At 34.3% G+C, this 18614-nt stretch overlaps 1 protein-coding gene across 1 annotated transcript in view; it reads left to right on the top strand.

The window, feature by feature from the left end:
• Positions 1–18614, top strand: part of LOC129943098 (ras association domain-containing protein 8) — a 447741-nt gene that overhangs the window by 289081 nt on the left and 140046 nt on the right. The window lies entirely within an intron of this gene.

Raw genomic sequence — 18614 nt, forward strand, 5'->3', positions numbered from 1 at the left:
ATCACATCAATTTGGTATGTTAATTTACACAATGATTATAATATAATATGACAGCAAGGACAACGAAATATCTTAAACAGATAATCACAGCCTTACGCCATGTTATTATGGTCATAATCGTTTGTAGTCGGATAAGACCACTGCTAATAACTGGGTGGAAACATTTTTCTGCGTATATAAGATTAGTATAATGTTATGGTAATTTTATGGGAAGAAATAAAACATTTTTTTTCTTGTTCTCCTTTTGGAATTTCAGATAAGAACTTCAAGGAATGTCTGAGTAGGGTATTTTTGGTGAAAAGCAACAGTTCAATAGATTTAAATCAATTTTAGATGAATATTTTTTGAAGATGTTAACTTTAAAGAAATTTAACGCTTAATGGGAAATTCTAAGAAAACTGTTGCTTTACTGTTTAAATATTTTAGAAAAAAACACGTATGTAACTCCGGTTGTTTTTCTCATTGAGTTTTTAGAATTTGTAAAATATTCGTAATGCTAGTGACATTTTCTTTTCTTTGTTTGTATTCTTAATCACTTTAAACTTCTATTAATTGATTATCTTTCCGACTTGATACTTAAAAGAGCCCAGTGTAAACACCGTCATTTGTTTGAGTAGCTGTCAAAGTTAGCAATGACATTCAGCTCTCAAAATATTTACTACGGTTAGCCTTTTTCATGTTTTAATATGCCAGTTATAACTATCGTTGGTTTATATCACATTTTTTGACGGGTGGTTCAAAGCATACATTAAAAATTTCTTTTTTTGAGCACAAATTTCCTGATTGGTTTTAAGGATTTCCTTATTGGAATCAACCATTTAAGGTTAAAATTGATCATTGAAAGGAAAATTGACAGATCAGAATTCAAAGGGATTCCAATCACCTGTTCATTGAATTTTTAAAATTAATTTATATTAACAAGCCGTAAAACTGAGAATCCAAGAAGAGTTAGAAATATCACTATCAATCAAATTAATTGGTCATAGAAACGATAGTGGTACAGGAATTAAAACCAGATGAAGTAAGTGTATTCGAATACTAACAGAATTGTTAGCTGAAGACCTGAAATTAAAAAAAAAACCGTTACTGAAGCCATTGTCAATTTTGGTTTAGAAAATTAAAATGAAAAATGAAAGTATCATATTTAATGTCGTTAAACTATTCTGGAGTATTGTCATAGACCATGAGGCATTAAGAGTAGTAGCGGCGTGACCCTATTTTTTTCAACTTTGAGTTTATTACACTTACATGACCAAAATTAAATTTTCTTTCTATGCAGAAGTGGCGTAGTTCATATTTGTTCATGAACCTACACAAAATTTTTGAAACGTTGTTTCTTCACGCAATTTTTCGTAGGACATAAATGGCGTAAACCACTTACGCCACTTCTGCATTATGCGTTTTTTTTATAAATTAATCAATTTCAAGATTCAATGGCTTTAATTTTTGGAGTACAAGTACAGCAATAACAAAGACGTGCTTTTTGAAACTGTGATATTAAAAATAGAATATCTACAATACTTACAGATATAGACTTATTGTTTCCAAAAGGAAATGCCGTAAGTGAAGCGAAAAAGAAAGATTTATTCGACTTACTAAATTTTATTCCCCCGATTTACCAGGACTTTCATAAAAACTTGACAACTGTTTCTACAGACAGAGACGTTAGCTTAGTTGAATACGTACATGATAATGAAGAGCGGTAGTTTTATAGCAGTCTTAACTCATAACTTTTTACTATTTTGTACTTAGAAATTCTTAATAAAAAAATGTAATAACTTACTTTTTAAAAATTATTTCTGTATCCAGAAAACAGAAGTGATGTAAGCCACATAAAATCCAGTAAATCACACATTTACAGACAAGATTAGGATCTAAAATAAGAGACTTTCCTCCATATCTATGTCATAGCTAAAGTTCATTAGCCATTGTTTTAAATAGGAAACCAATAATAAACAAATGTTTTTCTTTAATTTCTTTAACCGTGATTTTCTCAATTATTAAAATTTCGGGTTACGCCACTTCTGCTCTCAATGCCTCCTAAAGTGTTAAATCAGAAGATTACCGTGATCACGTTTTCGAGAAATTACATAATCGGGAAACTTTTCGATCGATTCTTTTAACAAAACAGCTGCATTAGTCTCAATCACAATGTCAGCCCTAAAACTGCACAAAACACTGCTACGCTAGCGCAGAAAGGCTTTTCTTAAATTTTCTGAAGATCGAAGGCGATACTTCTATTTCTTAACGTAGCCTCCGTGTAAAAAATTTGTCCCATTGCGAAAGATGATTTTTCTGCGAAATTTCGGATAAATTTGATGTTTTCCTAATTCCAAAAATACAGTTTTAAGTTATTTTTTATTAACTCTACATAAAAGTATTAAAATTGGTACAAAAAATGACACACAAAAAGGGTAGGTAATTATCATACACGGTTTCGAATCTTCACATTGCTTACTTGTCCCAAAAGTTCAAAATTGTAAACTAGTTTTACTAATGTCGACAGAGAAAGTGATTCGCGGCAGCATGCAACCAAAAATGGTATAGCTTTGTTAATTGTGACTGCAATATTTTTACAATGCATTGTTGAGGTAAGTACCGTTCTTATTTAGTTATGGCGTAGTTTTTATCGGTCAAAAGATGACAGGTTAACAGGCGACAACTGCATAAAAGCTGGTTATATATAGTAGAATTTATTAGTACAAATTGAAACAGGAGGATTTTGAAATGTTTTACTTCAGACTGGGCCATGTTTCTGGTTACTTCTTTATTTTAAAACATCATAAAACAAGAAGTATTGAAAAATTCGATAATTCTTGTTTTTGTACAGGGAAAATACGAATATTTGAATTTTAATAGGTTATTAAAAAAGCCACCTCTCTTGATTTCATGAGTTTTTTTTAATAATTGCGACACAAAGCAAAATTGGGTCCCCCGATTCCATCCGTTGGCCTATCTGTCCTCGTCCCAACTGCCCTCAGATTCTCGTTAGGCATTGTTTTTTCAGACTAAAAAGAGGCTGGGATGCGACCTACACTGATAACTTCCCATCCCGTCTGTCAATTTGTCTTGCTTAAAAGTTTTTCTATATGTACTCGTACCAATTTTTACCAAATTTGCGTACTGTTTTTTTAGATTTTATTTTTAATGAAAAATGGATTGTTGGAATTTTACATAAAAATTACTGAATATCGAAAACAATATTTTTGGTGAAATAAAATAGGTTTGAAGCCAATATTTTTAATTTTTGAAAAGCCATTTGATTCGAAAGTAAATTTTTACCAAGTTTTAGTATTGTTTTTTTTTAGTGTTTTATGTTTTGTAAAAAAAAACTGTCAATTCGATTTTTTCAAAATTTTATCGAATGTTGAAAACAATATTTCTTATAAGATAAAATTATTTTGAAGCCAATATTTCAAATGTTTGAAAATATATTTCAGTCGAAAATCATTTTTTACCAACTTTTGTAAATATTTTTTAGGTTTTTAATTTTTTGTACAAAAACTGTCAATTCGATTTTTTCCAAAATTTGTCCTAATGGTATAAGCAATATTTCTAATAAGTAAAAATTAGTTTGAAGCTATTATCTCAAATTTTTGAAATGATATTTGAGTCGAAAATCATTTTTTACCAACTTTTGCTAATTTTTTTTCGGTTTTTACTTTTTTTAAAAAACTGTCAAACCGATTTTTTTCAAAATTTTACTGAATGTTGACAACAATATTTTTTGAAAGAAAAAATTAAATTAAAGCCAATATCTCAAAGTTTTTGAAAAGATATTTGATTCGAAAATCAATTTTTACCAACTTTTATTAATTTTTTTTTAGGTTTTTATTTTTTGTAAAAAACTATCAATTCGATTTTTTTCAAAGTTCTTCAGAATGTTGAAAACAAAATTTCTTATAAGATAAAATAAGTTTGCAGCCTAAGTCTAAAGTTTTTGAAAAGATAATTGAGTCGAAATTGAATTTTTCCCAACTTTGAGTAATGTTTTTTTTAGGTTTTTATTTTTTATAAAAAAAACTGTCAACTCGTTTTTTCTCAAAATGTTATCAGATGTCAAAAACATTAGTCTTCGTTGCACAAAACTGTTTTGGGGATGAAATCATATTTTGGTCGTAAAATTTTCTAGGTGACAATCTAGGGACCTTGAAACATCGAGAAATGTCAAAATTTTCAATTTGAAAAATCGGACCCATTACAATTACTTCCTATGGGAAGTTAAAAAACACATAAAATTCAGAAAAATGCATGAAATCTTTAGTTGAATTGATAGTACGATCTATATTATTTAATGTTTGAAGATTATTTCATGCAAATGTTGACCTTGACTGCGCCTCAAATGGTCCATCCGCTTAGTCCAATGTTGGCATACTCTTTCCAACATTTCAGCCGGTATCTTACGAATAAATGCTTCAATGTTGTTTTCCAATGCGTCAATTGAAGTGGGCTTGTCTTTATAGACATGAGCTTTAACATAGGCCCACAAAAGTCTTTAAATCACACGATCTAGATGGCGAATTGAACGGTCCCGAAAGTGAATTAAAATGTTCACCGAAATCGCCTCTCAATAAGTCCATTGTTGTGTGTGCTGTGTGGCATGTGGCACCGTTTTGTTGAAACTACATGTCATGCAAGTCAAGCTCTTGCATTTAGCGCAAACAATAGTTAGATATCATATCACGGTAGCGCTCACAATTCATAGTTACGTAACGATTCGCATAATCTTTGAAGAAGTACGGTCCAATAATGCCACTAGCCCATAAACTGAATCAAACTGTGACTTTCTGGATGCATTGGTAGCTCTTGCAATGCCTATGACTGATTTTCACTCCAAAATCGACAATTCTTCTTATTTACGTTCCCATTGCGTCAGCTTTGTCGCTGAACACAATTGAATGGAAGAAGCGAGCGATGAACTTTTTTAACAGAGCAATCATTTTGATAATAAAATTCAATAGTTTGCAAGCAAAATACTTGACATTAGAATTCATCTTATTGAATCAATCTTTTGCTAAAAATAGAGCTCTACAATGTTGAAAAATAAAAAATAGTAATTTTACTGATGGATTTTACTTTAACTGAAAGCTATAACTGGCAGCGCCCAAAGCAAAACCCTTTGTTAACAGGACTATTTCGTTAAAAAAAGCTCGATTACCAGTTCCCAGGTTTTCTTTTTCATTAAGTAACATATCCCAATAATTAGCAGAAATGACGATGATCCACGTGCCGTGCATATTTCTTAATGAACATTAGTTAAAACAATATTTAGATGAACATAAACAAAAATGTCCTTATTTTTTGTACCCGTCTATAACCATTTCACTCACTAAACAACAACAACACGAAAAAAAAACAAAAATGATTCAAATTCAAAACGGATACTCTGAGTATACCTACCCGCAGGCTTCTTTCTCGTATTCCTTATGTCAACAGATGTCCTTTTGAATACAATGGACAATAACGGACGTATCATAATGGTCAGTTTGCATAGAATGACAATGAAATAAAACTCCCTTCCCTAAAAACTGAGTGCATGATGTTGTATGGAAAGTTTTTGGATGATTTATACTTCCATGGTTTTTTTGTTTTTCGTTTTTCTTTTTGTCAGGTCTCTATGGCATAACAGAGTAAAGTTTCAAGCTTTTCGAAGCATGAAACGAAACTCGAAACATGCATGTAAGAGATATTCTTTCGTTATCAGAAAGGATATCTTGTCATCGCAAGTTCGCTGTTAATTCTTTTTCTATGTATGATGTGAAGCTTTAGTTATGAGGACGTTCCTTTTTTATTTGTTCTGAAGTTACAACAACTGGGATTTTTATTTGCTTATCTTATTTTCACTCTTTAACAGGGGTTAATAAAAAATGAGTTAAATGCTGAAATGGCTGCTGTGGATTTATGTCCTTGTTTTATTTAATGGAATTTAAACTTGGTAGCAATTTCCATTTATTTTTTTTGTTTTTTAAATAATTCTTCGCTTCCAAGGAGTTTGGTACAGTCGAGAAAAAAAATCGCTTGTTTTGCTTTTATGGATAGAAAATCTTTTGATGGACAATGTTTTGGTGCCTCGGTACTATTTCAAATTTTTGATATGATTGTAATTAATAGCAAGGCACTTTATTACAAACCTTGTCGAGCTTGTGTATTGGTCGACAAGGTGTTTTTTCTTGGGAATACAATTTTATGTTTATAATGGGTTTTGATGCCCTTTATTCAAACGCGATTTTCTTTTTTAAATTCTAAAAAACTCGTACATATGGCTTTTTAAAGCAATTGAAATTTAAAAAGTAATTTTTTTTTCAAATAAATCAATGATGGTTTTCCAAATCTTTAATTCCTTTCCTCAATATTTAGCTGAAATATTTATATTATTTCAGACAGTTTTCAAAAAAGTAGTTAAGTTTCACCTGTCTTAAAAAAATCTGAGAGAAGTGCTTAACTAGTTATAATAAATCTGTTTTCAGCACGAAAGGTAAAAAAGTAAGTTTTTATTTTGTAGTGAATCTATTGTCTTAACAATTCTGTTATACCACGTTTTTTAAATACATTAAAAAATATAAAAATGTCGTTGAAAGACTTGAAATCTACTCCATTTTTTTTTCTTCAATTCTAATAAATTCAAAGTAAGTTGAAAATTTCATACAGAGTCAAATATGGACTCAAAACTAATGTGAATGATTTGAATTGTATAAAGAAGAGACTAATCATTCAATTTATTGACATATGTTGAGTTTTAACTTAGCTTTAAAAACCCCTTTTTAATTGTTTGAAGTATTTTTAAAGGGACATATTAAAAAAAAAATGAAGTGATAGGAAAACTTAAATCAGACATTTGATTTACTCACTTAACATAAATATTGTTGTCTAAAGGAGGCTGTTATATAACATAAAGTGTATCTTAACCTTGCATTTACATATTAAAGCACATTACACTACATTACATTTACTTATAACATTACGTATTTCTTCCGGACTCAATTTCCGGGAGTCTATTATTAATATCGTTATCAGTGTGCTTACTTGTAGATTGGAGCTGATGCTAGAAGACGAATTTTAAAAACTTTCAGTTTTGCGTCAGCCTTTTGAAAATATTTTTAACTTAAAGGAGTTAACAAAACTTAAAAGAGGAAAAAATGTTTAATTCTTGAATCAAAGGAAATAGGTGAATAATTAAATACCAAATTAAGTTAAACAAATAAGTTAGTGTGGTACTCACAAATCACAAGTTTTATTAGCTCTGTTCACTTTAGATCAATTTAGTTCACGAAACGTTCATTGCTTTTTAATAAGACATTAGTTTAACGAAAGTGTTACTTTTCTGTTTTTGGGACATTTATATTTTTGAAATTCTTGTTTCAGTTTTACAGAATCCAAGAAAATTTTCTTCAAAAGAAAACATTTTGAAAGAAAAAACACATTAAGAAAGCCCTACACATTTTATTTGTTTCAGGAATTTAAACGCCACTTAATATCAAATTGGCGATCTCTTATTTAAGGATTCTTCTTAGAAACCTTAGTATTTGCTATTTTTTAAAATTTTTCCAAATTCTAAATCGTGTAGAAACAAATATTGGAGTTGTTTTTGACAACAAACCGCTTTTTGGTGAACTTACCAACAAATCTTTGAATGAAATCTTTACTTATACAACTTAACATTAGATTGCCCATGTAAGCATTCGGGTCAGTAATCTTTTTTTTTTTTTTTATAATGAGCGCACACTCAAGGGGATATAAATATTACCCTTATTATGTAGACACAGTGTGAGCACTAGGAAAGGGAGAGAGGGGTTGAAAGGAGATGTCGGTGTACATTGTTTTGAATTCCTGAATATTGCAATAGCTTTGAAAGACAGAGTGTGGCAAGGCATTCCACATTCGCATAGTACGGCTAAAGAACGAATCTCTGTACTTGACAGTACGACCGAAGATGGGCTCGGGGGTATACTGATGAGCAATCCTAGAAGCGCGAGTATTACGGTTGAACTGTTTAAGGGGAGGAATGCAGCTGGCTATTTTTCTAGAGCATAAACCATTAAAATAACGGTAAAACAGGGTGAGACAAGAAACATTTCGACGATGTTCAAGTGACGTAAATGATCTTATGATAGTACGAGTAATATCACCAATCAGTCTAAATGCTCTACGTTCAATACTGTTCAAGAGGCTTAAGTAAGTTGCAGGAGCAATAGCCCAGATATGGGAGTTATACTCAAGCTTTGGACGCATATAAGTTTTGTAAATAACAGCTAGATCAGAGGGGGAGAAAAACTTCTTGCATCGCCTTAGAAAACTCAAACATCTTGCGGCATTTTTGGCGACATCGCGTATGTGATCGTTCCACAAAAGGTGGTTGGTGATACACATACCAAGAATATCCAGATGTTCAGTTTCCTCGATGCAAGTGTCATTTATGGATAATGGCAGGGGGGTATATTTCGCTTTAACGATACAAGACAGCATTGCGTTTTCGAAGCATTAAATTCCACGCGGTTTCTTGTTTCCCATTGTACAATGCTGTTTAGGTCGGAATTTAATGAGCGATAAGCTCATTAAATTCCAACCGTCGTCGTTGCAGTTCCACATCCGAAGAAGAGGGGTGTGAATCTGAAAACGAATATGAAAAGCTAAGAGTACTATCGTCAGCGAAACAATGTATTGGATTAGATGTTGCAGACAGGAGATCATTAATAAAAATGAGAAAGAGTGTTAGAGATAGAACAGAGCCCTGGGGCACACTAGCATTTATTTTGTGGTTTTCAGACTTGAATCCATCCAATACAACTTGTATTAAATGATTCGAAAAGTAATTACTAATCCAATGAAGGAGGGATTCATGCAAACCGAAAGCACGCATTTTCGATAAGAGAGCCTGATGCCAAACCCTATCAAATGAAAACGATGTAAAGTTTTGTTCCACTGTTCGGTGAGATGAACCATGAGATCACCAGTGGACCTATTACTACGAAAGCCATACTGTCGGTCATTAAGAAGTTTCCGTTCTTCAAGATATTTCTTGAGCTGATAATTAATCAGCGTTTCCATGACCTTGGAAAGAAGGGACGTAAGTGCAATCGGTCGATAATTAGACGGTGAGGAAGATTCGCCTTTTTTGGGAATAGGCTGGACAAATGCGGTTTTCCATCCGCTCGGAACGAGACCTGAGGAGTAGGACAGATGAAAAAGCTTACGCAGTGGTTTTGCCAGCGATGAAGAACACCTCTTCAGAACAATAGCGGGGATACCATCCGAACCAGCAGATTAGTGTATGTTAAGATCTTTTAGGACTCTCGCTACAGTACGAGTGCGAAAAAAGATTTGCCCCATATAATCATTAACTCGCTTAAGTACAGGCGGAGTCATAACACTCACTGGCAGAGTTGAATTGGCGGCGAACTGCCTAGCAAAGAGATTAGCTTTCTCTAAAGAACTTACAAATGGAGTGTCATTGACAACGAGAGGAACCGAGGAAGAGGAAGAATTTCTCATATTTTTTACAAATGACCAAAAATTTTTACTGCCTTTGGGACATTGCAGTATTTTTTGCCGTAATTGTTGGTCATGTAATAATTTGGTCCGTCGAATATGGGCGTTGCAGGCCTTCCTGGCTTGCTTGAACTTATTCCGGTTTTCCTCAGTTGGATTGGCTTTAAAACAACGGATACTTACCTTCTTAAACCTAATAACCTCTTTACAGCTCGCATCGAACAATGCGATTTCCTTAGGTCTGATGCTTTTAACCCTATTCGGGATAAAAGTTCTCATTCCCATGAGAATCAAACTTGTGATCATATCAGCGCTGGTGTCAACGTCACTATCGAGAACGAATAGTGACCGGTTAAAGATCCTGAAGTAATTGTTGAGACCGTCCCAGTTGGCTTTCTCGTATTGCCAAAAGGTTCTCATAGGAGCTCTTTCCTTAACTGGAGATTTTTACACGAGAAATTTGCTGATATGACACAATGGTTAGATGTGCCTAGAGGAGATAGAACACTAATAGTGTACTTACCAGGTCAGAGGTAAGAAACAAGTCAAGAGTGTTTTCTGCTCGACCTACCACGTCCGATATTCGAGTGGGCTCGTTGACCAGCTGAGTTCAAGAATTTTTGTCTGTTATTTTGAAATAGATTTACATATTTCAAAACAATTTTTGTGTATTTTAAATTTGATCTGTTAAAATATGTATATCAAGTCGATAATTTGCCTTGATCTCGAGTGTCGGCGAAAGGAAATTTCTAGAAGGTACTAACACAGACATTTGTTTAAAAACGATCAATTAAAATTATTGGGAAATATGGACCGATTGAAATTACTTTTAATGGGAAGTTAAAAATAATTGTTCTTCTCGAATACTGGACACCTTATTTCACTGAACTACGCTTTTATTCTGTACAAAAAAAATAAAATACTTTTTTAAAGGATAAAGCAGTCGTCGTATCTGTTTTTTCAAATATGCAACTTTAAAAATGCTAAATGGGTTGTTTTTAAAGGCTAAGTTTAAAAACAGCATATCCCAAACCAAAAATTTGTATGAGCATTCCAATTATTATCTTTTACATACGGTTTAAATCATTTTAAAATTTCACTTTCATAATTTTAATAAGTTATGAAATGACTTATGGGTCTTCATGAAGTTTTGAAAAAAAAACTTTGAATGTAATTAATTTATGTCGTTTAATTCGTTTTGATTTAATTTGTAGTGTTATATATATATATTTTTTAATATATTTTACAAACCTTAAGACCACGATTTTATAATAAGTTTAAAAATTGTTTTTATACCGTTTTGAGTTTTTCTGTTAAAGAGCGTTTTAGCATAAATGCTTCAGGGTTCGTTTAGGGTTAATGAATAGCAGGTGAAGATTAATAACTTATGAGGATTGAAATATTGAAGTAAGGGAATTTTATGGCAAACAAAAAATACTTCAAGAATTTACAAAGCCTCAAAGAGCTGATTTTTCTATGCTGAGAATATGGAAAGACAACTTCTATAAACTATATTAGGACGATGACTAATCGAATTCCGCTGTAAGGTAGATAGCACTTTTTAACCAAGGCGACGCAAACAACAATTTTGCCAAGATAATGGGAAATAAACGCTGCTCCATAAAGGTCTGAAAAGATCTCACGAAACTCTTGATTTCAAAAAAAATTTTAGGCAAGGCGATACACTGTTATGCGACTTTATGAAGATCGTTCCGGAATGAATTGTACAGAATTCAATCGTTAACACTCAGTGCACAATCTTCCAAAGGTTTGTCCAAATACTGGGATACGCGAAGAAGATGGATTTAGTGGTATTGGAGATAGTAAGCTAGGGACCGAGCTGGCTGGAGACTGATGTTGGTTGAGGCCCAGTTTGTACCAGACTGTAGCTCCACCTTAAGTAGGTAAGTAAGATGTCATAGATTGATTTTAAAGTCGGATTCGAACTTAAGCCATTAAAATCTTAGAAAAAGTAACGTGTTATCCATTTTGCGGTTTCAAAAGTATAGGGCTGTAATTCGACATCTGTTTAATTATGTTGTTAAACCAATTTTTTTCAGTTGAAAGTCTTAAATTTACATAAATGGATCGCTTTACTAACACACAACGCACCTACAAGTTGATAGAACCTGCTACAAAAATGGTGATTCTGCCAAAACCACATTTGGTGCTTTAAGAGGAGACTATGGTTTACATAATCGTCAAACTACGCAACAATTGGCAAAATTGATAAAAAAATGTAAAGACACTGGATGGGTTACACATATTGTAAGGCCTTTGCATCATCGTTTCGCTCGTACCACTGAAAAAACGCTGCTGTAAGAGAAAAAAATTGTCGAAAACCCGAATATGTCGATTCCTCTTCATTCTCAGGATTAGGACTGTCTTACTGCACATTATGGCGTATTTTGCATTTGGATCTATACCTTAATCCATATAAAGTACAATTCACACAACACCTGAAGCCAGCTGACCATTCACAACATCGTAGATACATCGAATGGGTGCTTGAACAACAGGCAGTCGACGGCGATTTTTCGAACAACATGGGTATGTTAACAAACAAAACTGTCGTATTTGGGGTTCTGAGAATTCTCAAGTAATTGAAGAGAAGCCACTACATTCACAAAAAGTTATTGCTTGGTATGCTCTTTGGTCCGGAGGTTTAATTGGACCAAACTTCATCGAAAACGACGATTCTGAGTGTTATGGTCATATGATGACCAATATTTGAATAATACGACTTAGAGAATATGTGGTTTCAATAAGACATTTCCACATGTCACACAACTCGAGCGAATATCAGCTGGCCACTAAGATCATGCGATTTGACACCGCTCGACTATTTTTGTGCGGCTACGTCAAAGACCGTTTCTTTGCAGATACATTTTTAACTCTTGAGCACTTAACCCAACATTCGTCAAGTTACGGCTCAGATACCGCTAAATATGTGTCAAAATATGGTAGAAAATTACCTCAACAATTCGCGTAGTGGTCATTTAAATGATAATGATTTAACCCATAATGTTAAAGTTCAAACTTTATAATAAAAAGAAATATCATGAAAAAAAATATTATATATTTGTTTTATTTACGTTTACTTTTGAAACTACAAAATGGATAACCCTGTATGATTTGATTGCAAAGTAGGTATATTTCCTTGTTGATCAGTATATTGCTTCGGTTGATAGTTGTTTTTTAAGTAAAGGTAAGTTACCATTATGGGTCACATTCCAGCTTCTTCTTTCATAATTTCATAATGGCTAACCTAATCATTAAAAACAAAGACACCCAAAACGGGTAGGAAATTAATATTCTTCATAGTTGACCTCATAATCTCAATAATATTTTAAGGCAACACAAAATAAAATTTGCAACTTAAATAAAAAACTTGCACAGGCAGACGTGAATGCATGGACAACAAAATAATGTATTATTTTTTTTTTATAAAATCCATACTGTCGGTTTAATATTATTATTATGCTTACTCAACGAGACGATAAGTGCCATAAAAATAACTCAAAATAAATTGCTTTACACAAAAATTGGCTTCGTCTTGGGTTATTTCATAAATAAACTTTTTTCTTCTTCTTGGTTTTTTTTTGTTGAACTTCAAACTAGATACAAAGCGTGTATCTGAGTATCTGGAGTATACAATGGTTGACTGAAGGTGAATGATGAAGATGCAAAAGCATTTCGTTCCATCATCATTGCTGCCGCTATACGTATGTAGGATAATATTTACGTCATAATAAGCAAAATAATTTGGTAATAATAATGCGAGTCATGAGTTCACCGCACCGCAAGACCATCATAAGAACGTTTTCTAATTTTAAGAGGATTTATGTTGGAGGTGATGTAGATGGTTTTTTATTTGTTTGCCTTTGCCTTTGCCTTACCTCGCCATCTTTTATATCACACAAAATTTATGTAAAATGATACACAAATTCATATTGAGAAAAAGTCTTTTAAAAAATGCATCCTACAATAATAAAAACTTGGGGAGAAATGACATTTTTGAGTGATAAATCGTGTTTTGAAATTGTACGTCCATTATGTTCTTAATATATATATAAATTAGATTTTACAATGTTTGTCCGCGATGCACTGCTAAACTACTTTACCGATTTTAATCAATATTGAACCCCGCCGTGTGGAGTTTTATCCAACTTAAAAGATAGAATATCATCATATCTCAATTTATGATCGCAATATTATTTTATTGCATATTATTTGTCAATTATTTGATAGTCACAATTATCTGTTAGCTGTAAACGATTCGAACCTACAGATGGTAATATCTTTTGACTGGATTGAGTAAGTATTAATCTTCCAAACGTTTTATATAAGCTTCAATAATGGCATAACAACCACATGTTGCTAATTCTAAAGTATTGGAGAAATTTATTTTGTAGTAACAGATTTTTAGGTTAGATTTAGATTGATTTTATTTAAACATACATTTAAGTGCAGTTTTGCAATATGCATGTAACTTTGTGACTTCCATTTCCTATAGAAGGCTTATGATTTCAGTATTTGAAAGCAAGTCGCACATCGCCCAACAAAATGAAAATAGCGATAAGTCATCGCGGTGAGGAATGTAGTTCAGAATATGGTTCTCCTCTTAGCCGGAACATGCACGAAATTTGTTCGATTATATATTTGCCGTGGAAGTAGTTTTTTTTCGGGAGATCGTAGTCTTGTCTGCTGTAAATCATGCGGTGCAGTGAACTTTTGGCTTGCTCCGTGTATTGTTCTTCAGACGAGCTATTAGGCGATATAAAGTTGGTTTCGAATAGGCAAGTTACCTTAGTTTAGGTCAACATCCATCTGATTGGCAAGTTCTATCCAGTCTTAAAACCATCCACTTCGAGATTGGATTGTTTGAAGAACTACTTTCTTTGCGAGACGATAGCTTGGCATATCCAGAGCTCTGAGGATGTAATCGACCTGCAGCTTGAATGTTTTTTATAAATAAAGGCGATAGACCTGATTCCAACGTAATCATATAGTTTGGTGTACTAGAAGGAATGTGGAAAATCCGTTTAATCTAAGCCGTTTTTCCAATTGTTCATATTTCCGACCTCCCCAAGCTTGCACCGCATAAAACAAAACTGATTCTGATACTGCTTCGAAGACCCTGAATTTACTGTTATGCGTAATTTCCTTATTATTTAAGCTCCCATGCTACGTTGCTATTTTTGCCTTAACAAGTTTGTCAGTGAGATGTGTTTCCATGCTCAAGTTATTAGTAAAGTAGACTTCTAGATATTTGTATTCTTTCACCAACTCTATTCTTTTACCATTATAGTGACATTGCTCACTATAATTGTGGAAAAATGGCCCCGATCTTCCTCTGCCATTCTTAAAAACCATCACTTTGGATTTACTTATATTTAACACTAGGTTCCACCTTTTACAATATTCAGCAATCTTATTTATCATTATCTGAAGGGACTGCGGTGTATACGCAAGCAAGACAATATCGTCAGCGAAAAATAGCTTTAATGTTAACGCCTGCGTACTCGATTCCTGCAGGTAGTGCTTCGACGATATTACCAATGAAGAATGCAAACAAGCTAGGACTGAGTGCACAGCCCTTTCTTACTCCTTATTTCACTTGGAACTACTCTGATAAGCATAGGCCATTCCACACTGATGCTATAGTAGTCTTGTATAGTCTTTAAGCCAGCTTGGAACTCACTGAACAGATTATTAAAGTGTATCCATTCATTTAAACGGCTGATCAGAATCGATGTAAATATCTCACAGGACGAGTTCAAAAACAAGATTTCTCTATAGTTTTCCGGAACTTCAGTGCTTCCCTTCTTGTTGATTGGAAAAATCAAGGCATCGCTGAACTGGTTTGGGATGGATCCTCCCTCTAAGATCTGGTTGAATGCTGCTGTTAGAGATACAACAAGAGTATCTGTAGAATTCTGCAGGTATACCATCTGAGCCCGTAGGCTTTGGTTTTTTATCGATATAAACATTTCTTCCTATGAAATTGGTGCATCTAAAATATTATTTTTGAAGCCAGGTTTAGCATACTAAATCTGAAACTTATTAACCTCATCTGCATTTAACAATTGCTCGAAATATGTTTGCAGTCTATTTGAATTAAGAACCGGACTAATAGTATATTTTGTTCCATTAAGTTTTCGGACCAGGTTCCAAAACTCAGGGCTTATGGGCTTCTAAATAGTCTTTTTTTCGGCAGAGAAGTTTATAATTCTGATTATAATCCATGTAACGGTCTTTTGAAAAATTTGTATTATACTTCCGATATGCGCTCAGCCAACCGTTAGAAAGGCTTCTTGTCTGCATGCATTCCATGTCAAACCAAGGTTCTCCATATTCAGTTTTTCTTTGACTTTTAGTTGGTATATGGTATGCTCGTGTTCTATCGTTGGATGCAGATTCGTTTGACCAGTGTACACAGTTTGGAAATCAGTTGCATTTGTACATTAGTTTCAGTTTTTTCTTCCCCGTTAGTACAGGATATACAAAGATCCATATGTCCAAAGTCCCAAGTCCAAACTGTAGTCAATGACCGAACTTATTTGTTTTCCCACGAATATAATTTCACCCAATTTATCACCATCACTTACACCATTTATTACACGGAGGCCGAAAGTGTTGCAATCTTTAAAAGTAGACTTATTAGACAGTCCTTCTATATTATATGATAAAATTTTAAAAATATTGAGATCTTTTTTGTTTATATTACTTTTGTTTACATACATAGAATTAATAATATTTACTAAGAGCCACACGGCATTAAAATTAAATATATGGTTAAGACACTTGTAGATCGTTGGTTATTGCATTATTTTTACTGGAACGTCTTCTGTTAAAACGCCATTTGTCAGCTGAACCGCCATCACATTATAATTAGTTATCGCTTTCAACAAAGAATTGGTTACCCTCTACCATCAGTGTTTGTCCGCTAATTTTCGTTTTTAGATTTTTTGTTGTAAATGTCGCTTTTAATTTGCACTAATCGTCTTCTCCGGGCTCCAGCTCTATTGTGAGTTTCACAATAACATTAGCCGTCTTATTATTATTTGTCGGTCGTAAAACCCGTGTTGTTGCAATAACGTTGGCTTCATTTGTTTGCATCAGATCCAGGCAACATTTTGGGCTTTCTCTGGCACGTTTTCTTCACCTTTTTTCCCAAGTGCAAAAAAGTATCAAGGAAACTAAAGAAACTCACCACGTGGTAGTAAACGAAATACAGTAAATTTTACTTTTTCAATTTTCCGAATAATTACTGTATATATTAATAGAACTGCAACCCAGAATGCAATGCATTAAACTGCCAGACAATTTCTGTACTGTTCTTCAGGAAAAAATTAATTGATTCAGAGTATTTTTCCGGATATACGGAGTAATTACTTACTTACATACTTAAGTCGGCGCTACAGTCCGAGGCGGACCTGGGCCTCAACCAAAATGCGTCTCCAGCCAGCTTGGTCCCTAGCTAACTGTCTCCAGTTTCGCACACCAAGTTGGTTGAGGTCCTCTCCCACCTGGGTGTGCCACCTGAGTCGCGGTCTTCCTCTACTGTGCCGGCCGTCCCTCGGGATTGGATACGAAGACCTTCCGGGCGTTGATGTCCATCCACTCTACATGGCCTAGCCATCTAAGCCGTTGGACATAAATTCTGTTAACTAAGTCAGTTTCGCTGTATAGCCCGTACAGTTCGTCGTTATATCTTCTCCTCCATTCTCCATTTATGCGTACGGGACCAAAAATCATCGAAGCATCCTAAGACGGTCTCATCTTTCTTTGACAGGGTCCAGGCCTCAGCGCCATAAATGAGAACCGGGATGATGAGTGTCTTATAGATGGTAATTTTAGATGCTCAATTGCCTTCTAAGTCCAAAGAAGCAGCGATTTGCAAGAGTCATTCTTCGTTTAATTTCAGCTCTGGTGTCGTTGTCTGTGTTAATAGCGGTGCATAGATAGACAAAGTCCTTAACTATTTCAAAGTTATAGCTGTCCATTGTGACGTTTTGTCCTAAACGTCGTTGTTCAATGTATTTTTTTGATGACAGCATATACTTGGTCTTAATCTCATTGACCACTAAACCCATCTTCTTCGCTTCCGTCGCAATGCTCAAAAACGCTCCACTGACATCACACTTTGATCTTCCAATTATGTCAATATCATCTGCGTATCCGAGTAATTGGATGGATCTTTGGAAGATTGTGCCTCTAGTGTTGACGGTTGAGTTTTGCACAATTCTTTCCAGAACGATGTTGAAGAAGTCGCATGACAGTGCATCGCCTTGTCTTAAACCTTTTTTGACATCAAATGCATCGGTGAGATCTTTTCCGAACTTGAGAGAGCAGCGTGCATTCTCCATCGTTATTCTGCACAAACGGATAAGTTTGACAGGGATGCCAAAACTAGACATTGCTCGGTAGAGCTCTTCCCTATAGATGCTGTCATACGCGGCTTTAAAATCGATAAAGAGATGGTGGGTATCGATTTGAAGCTCCTGGGTTTTTTCCAAGATCTGCCGAAGTGTGAATATTTGGTCGATAGTGGACTTTCCTGTTCTGAAGCCACACTGATAAGGACCAATCAGGTTGTTGATGAATGGCTTCAGACGTTCACATAATAGGGCAGAGAGGATCTTATACGCAATGTTAAGGAGACTGATGCCTCTGTAGTTGGCGCAATCTTCCGACCATACTTTGCAGATGAGTTGTTGCATGCTCCCTTCCGAGTCATCACCTGCTGCTTTGAATAGTTCGGCAGCGATGCCGTCAGCTCCAGCAGCTTTGTTTGACTTAAGTTTAGATATAGCTAACTTCACTTCGTCAAGGTGGGGTAGGCGGAATTGTTGATCTGCGTCGCCGAGGTTGAGTGGTTCTATCTCCCTTACAGGGAATTCGGTTCGTCATCTTCGTTATATAATTTGGAGAAGTGATCTTTCCATATTGCAGGCAGCATAGGACTCCTTAAGAGGTTATTAGAGACTCGATCGGAAAAGGACATGGTCTAACGTCGAATCTTCTCACAGTACTTCCTTGTACCGCAGCCGTACCTTGGTTACAACGAGGTAGTGGTCCGATTCAATGTTTGCCTCTCAGTATGTTCGGATATCCTGTGTACT

The sequence above is a fragment of the Eupeodes corollae genome, chromosome 1, assembly GCF_945859685.1.
Source record: "Eupeodes corollae chromosome 1, idEupCoro1.1, whole genome shotgun sequence".
NCBI lineage: Eukaryota > Metazoa > Arthropoda > Insecta > Diptera > Syrphidae > Eupeodes > Eupeodes corollae.